Here is an 8,579-nt window from a genome sequence, read left to right on the forward strand (position 1 = left end):
AATAGAAGAAATAAGAGCATAATTATAAGTATATATGGTTGTAGGGAATACTGAAACTTGTGAGAGTTGATTTCACAAAAAGCAATGACTATATCCGGCAGTATGACATCTAAAATAGGATCGCATCATGTGACAGAATAGTGTAAATGTAGAAATGGGAGTGACAATTTACACAGTACAATATAGTGTGCGGTAATGGAACCCTGTAATTTTTTTCTCTTTTATTTGTCCAAATTATGTGAGAACTTTACTTAGCTAGCGCTGTAGATTGTAGAAGAATGTAAATTCTCACCCTTTCAGCTTATATATAAGACTCCCAATATATACACACATATATAAGAATCATTCACTTCATCAAACTATCTCACATTCTCATCCCAAAACCATGACGATCATCATGAAACATCCACCTAACTTACTGTCACTCACTTCCTCCGCGGCCACAACCTTCACCATCAAATCTTACACCATAAGTACCCTTGTCCGACCACAACAAATGAAACCCCACAACTTGTCCTTGTCCCATGAAGCAGCAGGCTCATCGTCCGACATCAGCAAGCTGTCGTTGTCATCATCGTTGTCGTCGTTGACACGGTTCAACCTTGGAAAGAAATGGATGGAGTACCAAGGTTTGAGCGATTGGGACAGTTTGCTTGATCCATTGGACGAAAATCTACGTTCTGAGATTCTCAGGTACGGCGATTTCGTCGACGCTGCTTATAAGTCCTTTAACTTCGATCCTTCTCCACCTTCCTATGCCGCTTGTGGCTTCCCCAAGAACAAATTCTCCGGCCGTTTCAGGTTGCCGAGAGCCACTGGGTACAAAGTAACCAAGCACCTACGAGCAACCTGAGCCATCGAGCTACCTCGTTGGGTCGAAAAGGCACCGAGCCGGGTCGCCGCCAGAACCAGCAACATCGGCTACGTAGCTGTCTGTGAAAACGAAGAAGAGATCAAACGGCTCGGACGTCGAGATGTCGTTATTGCATATCGAGGAACAATGACTTGCTTGGAATGGCTGGAAAATTTACGTGCCAATCTCACCCCTATTCCTCCCAGCGAAACAGAGCAGGACGAAGATGATGGACCGATGGTGCAGAGTGGGTTCCTGAGTCTGTATACTTCAGCAGTTTGTGATTCTTTGAGCCTTCAACAAATGGTCCGTGAAGAAATTCGTCGGATTCTTCAAACCTACGATGGTGAAACCCTCAGCTTGACCCTCACCGGCCACAGTTTAGGGGCGGCGCTGGCGATTCTCACGGCGTACGACATCAAAATGGCCTTCGGGCTCGAGCCCCAGAAGCCGATGGTCACCGTGATATCGTTCGGCGGGCCGCGCGTGGGCGATTGGAGGTTCAGGCGGGAGGTAGAGAAGCAAGGGACGAAGGTTTTACGTATAGTGAATTCCGACGATGTGGTTACGAAAGTGCCAGGGTTCGTCTTTGAAGGTGATGATGACGTGGCGGATGATACCGGTGCCCACATGGCAAGGTGGGTCAAAAAGAGGCTGGTGGATGCCCAGTTGACTTATGCTGAGGTGGGGAAGGAGTTTCGGCTGTGTAGCAGGGATTCTCCGTACCTCAAGAGGACGAATGCTGCCACGTGTCATGATCTGAGCACTTACCTCCACTTAATCGATGGGTTTGTCAGCTCCACGTGTCCTTTTAAAGCCCCCGCAAAGAGGTTCCTCCGCCGGTGACGCAAGCATGTTGTCCGCCGACGTCTGATGATTTTTTTTTTTGGCGGTCTTCATGACTCGGTCCCTAAGCTTTAACTGATAAAATGAGAAACATGACAAAAAGGAGGAAATTTTATACATATAATAAGCTAACAAATTTAATTATGTAACATAGTGTCGTCTATTGTTTTTTAATAAAATTTTTATTACATACATGACAAAAAGGAGGAAATTTTATACATATAATAAGCTAAAAAATTTAATTATGCAACATAGTGTCATCTACTGTTTTTTAATAAAATTTTTATTACATACATGTAAATTTTCCCCCATTTTACAACTGCAAGTGAGATGCAAAAGCAGGACAAGGGGAGGGAAGAAGAGAAGAAAGAAGACATAGAAAGAGAAGATAGCATATAGAGAGAAAATAGGAGGAAACGACACCTCAGTGGGAAGAAAAATTTCATATTCATTCAATTTTATTAGAAAAGGCAAGGTCGAGGGGCAAAAAAAAAAAAAACTAAATACATTTTATTCATTCAAATCAAATCATAATCCATTGTCAAGATGTGATGGTACGTGAGACAATTTTCTTCGGTGGACGCTACCGGTTGGATGTGGGAGATGAGATTTCTGCTCATGAGATGGACATTATTTGAATGAGATAAATGATGTAGAACAGGCCAAAACCAATCATATCCTTTGTTTTTAACCTTTTTTTTTCCCCACTAAGATTCATGACCATATCGTCAATTTACTACCTTCTATCCTAATTATAATATCTTAGTTATAATCAACAAATGAGGTTTTATATTAAGACCAGAAGAAGTATTATTTAATGATCAATATTGATATTTATTCATTTATATATTATTGCCTAATTTATATTATCAATACTAATATCAATTAAACTCTTTTTATTAAAACAAAAAATTAAACTCACAAAATAAAAATAAAAACCTCATTTTTATTGACAATATTTTTTCTCGTATTCAAAAATATTATCGCAGTCTTAATTATCAATTTTATTTAAGAATATGATGGAATATCTGAATTTTTAATCTAGTGAAATTTAAAAATTCGCATTGTTTTTATAAACAGAATAGAAATTGTGGGAGAAAATGTAGGAGGTTTGGTTAGGAACAATTTGGTATTTTAAAATTTATATTGTAATATTTGATCTTTTTAAATAATTACAATTTTTATGGTTCTTTGTGATAAATATTTTTCAATAGAGGTCATTTTGTCCAATTTTCCCTATAAACAAGACAAGCGGAATATGCATGTATATAGATGTATTTAGGCCCTCTCATATTCACTGACTCAGTTTGGGAATCATGCATATGCATGGGTTCTGTAGATAGTGGCGAGCATATATAGAAAGTGGCGGCGATTCAGTTGGAACGGAGGCAAATATGTTGGAAAGATACGATTCGAAGAATGAAACCCCATCCCATCGTCGTCTTTCAAACGTCTTGAAGTTGACGTTGATCTGACTTCTATCTGCTGGTTTCATGTTCTTAGGCTTTTGCATGGCCAATGGTTATTTTGAGGCGTCGATGTGGTAGGAACTTTGAAGGGTAGGTGAAAAGCTTGTGAAAATCTTCAATTCTAATTGATCCATATAAAGTCAGTTGTGGGTTGAATCCTGTGCCACCCTCCTCCATATATGTCTATGTTAATTTAATTTAATCTGTTTCTCGTGATGCCTCTTGGGGTCAATTTTTTTTTTTAAAAAAAGCTTGATATAAAACCTAATTAACTAATTTAAGTAGATTAAGATGATAGTTAAATTAATTAATATGACATGTTTTTCTTAAAATACTCTAAGTATTTTTCTCAATTCTCTCCTTTGTTTTCCTACCTGACCATTATTGAAGGGATATCAATGGAGTTAATTTCAAAAAAAATTAATAAACACATCAAATAAGTCTTACATATAGAACAAATATCAATTCGTCAATTAGGTCATATAGTAAGAACTAGAAGAGTATTTTCAAGTTATATAATATGGCACAGCTTGAGTTGTCTAGTTATTGAGAAGCCTTTTGTTTGAATCCTAATTAATTAACTGAGTGCTAAAAACATGAATAAAATGGGGTTTAATTTCAGTTATAGAAAACATATCTTAATATCATAATGCTACCTCTTTCTGGTCTTTTGTTTATACAAATAGAATGATATGGAAATTGATTAGATTTGGGAAATGCAATGATAGAAAAACTCTTGAGAATGGCATTTGGGCTACCCTAGTTCAGTTAAATGACATGGGAATTAAAAATATGCAACTTAGATTAATTAATGTAGCTAGTTCCTTTTCCAAATGGTTCATGCTTGGCTAAGACATCAATCCCATAAAAATGCACTCAATAATCAAATCATTAAACATGAATAAGCTGACAAAATGATTGCCAAAGTACCAAAATAGAGGAACATAGACGAACACACACAAAAAAAACACACACACACACACACACGCACATATCAAAACCAAGCCACATTCATAGACGAAATCACAAAGCAGCCACTACAAAAATCTGGACTTTCAGCGACCACTTTCAGCGGCGACAAAGGGAGTCACCGCTGAAAATATGACTTTCAGCGGCGACAAGTATGTCGCCGCCAAAAGTATGAGTTATGGCGGCGACATATTATTGTCGCCGCTGTAACTTCAACTTTCAGCGGCGACAAAATTTGTCGCCGCCGAAAGTGTGCACTACGGCGGCGACAATTCATGTCGCCGCTGAATGTGGGTTTAGCGGCGACTAACTGTCGCCGCTGAATCCTCTTTCAGCGGCGACTTAAATTGTCGCCGATGAATGTCTCTTTCAGCGGCGACCTTATGTCGCCGCTGAATCCTGTTTCAGCGGCGACCTTTTGTTGCCGCTGAATTTATTTCAGCGGCGACTCTTGGTGTCGCCGCTGAAGCTCACTTTCAGCGGCGACTCTTGGTGTCGCCGCTGAAGCTCACTTTCAGCGGCGACAAATGTCGCCGCTGAAAGTTTTTTCACATTTTTTTAATCTTTTTTTTTTGTAAAAATTTTATATTATAATCTTTTATTTGCGTAATTAAGTAACTTTGATAATTAATGTTTTTTTATGTATTTTTGTGTTAGAGAGAGACTAAAAGAAAGATAATATGGTGTTTGAGAGAGAAATGAAGAGGAAGAAAGTTTGGAGTGTGTGTTTAACACACATATCCCATATCCAAATGTTTGAGAGATGGAATAGAAAAACATTATGCATGGGAGAGAAATGAGATCGAGGCATGCGTGAAAAAGTATGCAAGTTTGATGGGATAAGTAATGAAATATAGAGTGAGAGGGTGAGAGGTGAGAGGTAGATGTAAGTATTATTGGAAGAGAGATAGTCTGTATGTGTGTGAGAGAGAAGGATATTATAATTGAAAGAGATAACATAATTAAACATATGTGAGAGATTATTATAATTAAATTAGTGTGAGTATACTTAATTGACATAATAATATTTGATGATGAACATATGTATGAGAGGATTGAGAAATAAAATCATTAAAGGAGATAATATAATTAATTAAAAATGTGTGAGAGATATAGATAATAAAATCATGTATATAGTTAATTAAATATTATTACTATTTATATTTTTTAATTTAAAATGTGATTAATTAAATTTTGTAAAACATATAGAGTTGCATATTATATATATTTTCTATTGCTCAATGGTTTCAATTAAATTCATTAGCCTGGCTGGCCACGCTTGCTCATTTTAGTGTAGAGGTCCTGCGTTCGAATCTGGAAAATGTCCAATTTTTACACATTAATTTTGACTCAAAAAGGTTAAAAAAAACATTTAATGTTACCTGGCTGGTTCGAACAGGGGATCTGATAATTATAATAGTTAACACTCCCCTGCCACTGAACCCACGTGTGTTATTGGCAAGGCTGGCGCATTGTTTTTATATGTAAAGTTTCTTATTTTGAAACCCAAAACAATTCTAATCTTCTGAAAGTTTACTTTTCCCTCGCTCTCACCAGATCAGACCAGCGCCGCGCACGAGTTCATCCCCAAATCCCCTCTCCCTCCAAACCTAGCGCTAGCGGCAGCATCTCACATTCTCATTTCTCACCGATTAGCGAAGACGGCGAAGAGGGACCTCAGACCTGCTTCTCCCCCGTCCCCTTTCGTGATTTGCGCAGCGCCGGCGACCCCATTCCGTAGCAGTTGCAACCAAGCTTGCCTCCTAGTCCTTCAATTTGTGCTTGCTGCCGCAGCTCACTATTTGCTCGCCAGTTGCCGGATCGCCGCTACTCTCCAGCTTCGTCACCGTTAGTACAGATCCAGGTAAGGTCGAGCCTCTCACCAATTAGGTTTACTTGTTGGCTACTGTGAAATTGGAGGAATAGAAGTATATTTGAGTATGAGTTTAGGTGGCCAGAAAACCCAAAAATGATAATCGATCATTATGTAAATGAAACTTTATTTACTTTGGGGAAATATGGTGGTGTGGGGGGAGGAAACAGGAGAGGAATATCATATGGGAAATGCCTACTATTCGACATGTTAAAAAAGTGTCCTGTTAAACTGCTGTCCCTACTATTCGACATTTCCCGGAGGAGTCAATCAGTGAGGGAGGGAAGATTCAAGACTGAACTGCCTTCCAACTCCATTCTCTATCCTCCGAATCAATCGCTAATATATAACCTTTGAAAAGCTTTCATTGGAACTTCCCCTTTCCCCTGTCCCTTAGCCGTAGTGGCTATCCCCGGATCTGAATGCCCATGGGATGGTGGAATAATTCGATAGTTTTGAACATGTGAAGTATAAGAAAGGCACCACTTGGACAGATTACCTAGCCAACCTTAGTTTTGAGATGAGTGAGGTTGTTAATGTTTTGACTAGACACCAGAAGATATTAGGTGGGTTGAAAAAATTTTGGGCCTATTTTGTCCTTACAAAGAGGGTAAAAAAACTAATAGGACACAATCTGGATTCCTGACAATACCCCTGGAACCAGAAGCTTGAGCAGGGAAACACCATCGACTGTGCAATAACATGTCCATCTTTTGTTGGAGTCAAGATCTCACACACATTGTTAAGAATGCATAGGTTAATGAACTCACATGCAACCGATTCAATCTTTCAGGGTTTCTGCATGGCTTACCCATAACTAATTACATGATTTTCTCACAGCTCACTCAGAACCTTTACAGGTGTATGATCAAGATTTGTTTGGTTTGCTCTTACTTAATGAGCAGAACATATAACAAACTTGTAAATTCTCATAATATAAAGTATATTGCACAGTGTGTTTTCTTTGTTCTCCTTGTTTTCTTATCTATGTTCATGCTTCTTATACATCATTTTGAACCGTAATCTGAACGTTGGGGGCTGATATATTTATATTGTCTTCAACATCTTCTATCCTTTGCATGCGTTTATGTAGCCTTAGCTTTTTTCCTTAGTCATGCAATGATCATTTTTCTAGCTTTCCTACGATTGCTTGGTCTCTTTGCCAATCTCAAATTATTTCAATTGCTACAGCCAAAAGAATATTTTAACTAGCTATAATAATTCCACGAATTTGATTGAAACAATTTAAGATCCTTTATGATAATCAAAATCATTAAATGATCAACTAAAATCAAAGGGTGGATCTAATAGTATCAACCATATACATTTCACAATAATGATTTAAATAAAACATGTCATCCTACAAAACTTCAAAGACGCGGAGGGAACTGATTTCTAAGTCGCCTCAAACATGCCTAGGGACCCCAAGTTTATATTGTGCAATCTAAGAATGAAAAAGGCTGCATGTTTCTAACATCTCATGTTGACATTATTTTTCAATGGCATCTGCTATTTTCTTTCACTTTTTCATTTTTCTTTCATATATAATTGCCCAAAACTATATAGTTCAGTGTAACTCTTCCTGTGCTGAGAAAAAAAATGTAATTCTTCCTGCATATAATATTTTTATATTGTTAAGCTGTCACGTTTCAAAAACTTCTGTATGAAGGATAACATATATGATATATGAATATTAATATATTTCAGGACTTTCCCAATATTCAAAATAAATATATATTTTCGAATTTATATTATTATTGTGATCGTCATTACTCGTTTGAGGTTATTTTAGTTAAGAAAATATGCATTTAAATTTAAAAATACTTTTCTTGGTAACATCAATAGTTTTTCAGAAGTTATGCTAGGTCTGGATTAATGGCTAGAGTTATAGCTTATGTGTTCGCCGAAAGAGAAGTTATAGCTTATGCAATAAATTCTATATATTTATTTTTTAAAAATTTAAAATTTTTTTGCGAGACAATGTGAAAAATACGACTCAGCATCTGTATTTTCGGCTTTCAGGCTCACTTTCCATATGCAAGGAAAGCTCCAAACTCATGCTGTCTATGCCATGTCTACCAAGTCACTCATTAGATCAAATAAAAATATATACTTGAATTTATAATGTTGGTTTAATTATTGTAATTGCTTTCTTGAAATGGTTTCTTGGGACCTTTGGTTTCCTTCCCATTATAATGTCTGGTCCTTATTATTGTAGGCATATACGGTGGTGCAAGCAAAAAGGATTACTAGCTAGGGCGAGTAGTAAAGCTCTTGTCACTTGTAAGTTAGAAGCAGCAGAGCGAGAAAAGATAGAAGCAGAACGTGCTGCAGAGCGAGCAAAGATGGAAGCCGAGCGTACGCAACTTGAACAAAGGATGGAGCAGTTGATGGAACAGAGAATACAAGCTCAGTTCACAGCTTTCATGCAAAAGATGCAGTTAAATGCTCCTGCAGATACCCCTACTTCTAGCGTCCCTAATATTGATCCCTCTACGTAATTTTTCTTCTGTATTATGTAATGTATCTTTTAATTGAACAATTTTTTTTTCAGTTAGAGACATAAAGA

The 8,579-nt window shown here is 37.3% G+C and overlaps 1 pseudogene; it reads left to right on the plus strand.

The window, feature by feature from the left end:
• Positions 1–607: 607 nt before the first annotated feature.
• LOC114742642 (phospholipase A(1) DAD1, chloroplastic-like) lies at positions 608–1,699 on the plus strand (annotated as a pseudogene).
• Positions 1,700–8,579: the final 6,880 nt, after the last annotated feature.

Source organism: Neltuma alba, unplaced genomic scaffold (assembly GCF_004799145.2).
Source record: "Neltuma alba isolate B1F8T4 unplaced genomic scaffold, ASM479914v2 tig00003844_pilon, whole genome shotgun sequence".
Taxonomy (NCBI): Eukaryota; Viridiplantae; Streptophyta; class Magnoliopsida; order Fabales; family Fabaceae; genus Neltuma; species Neltuma alba.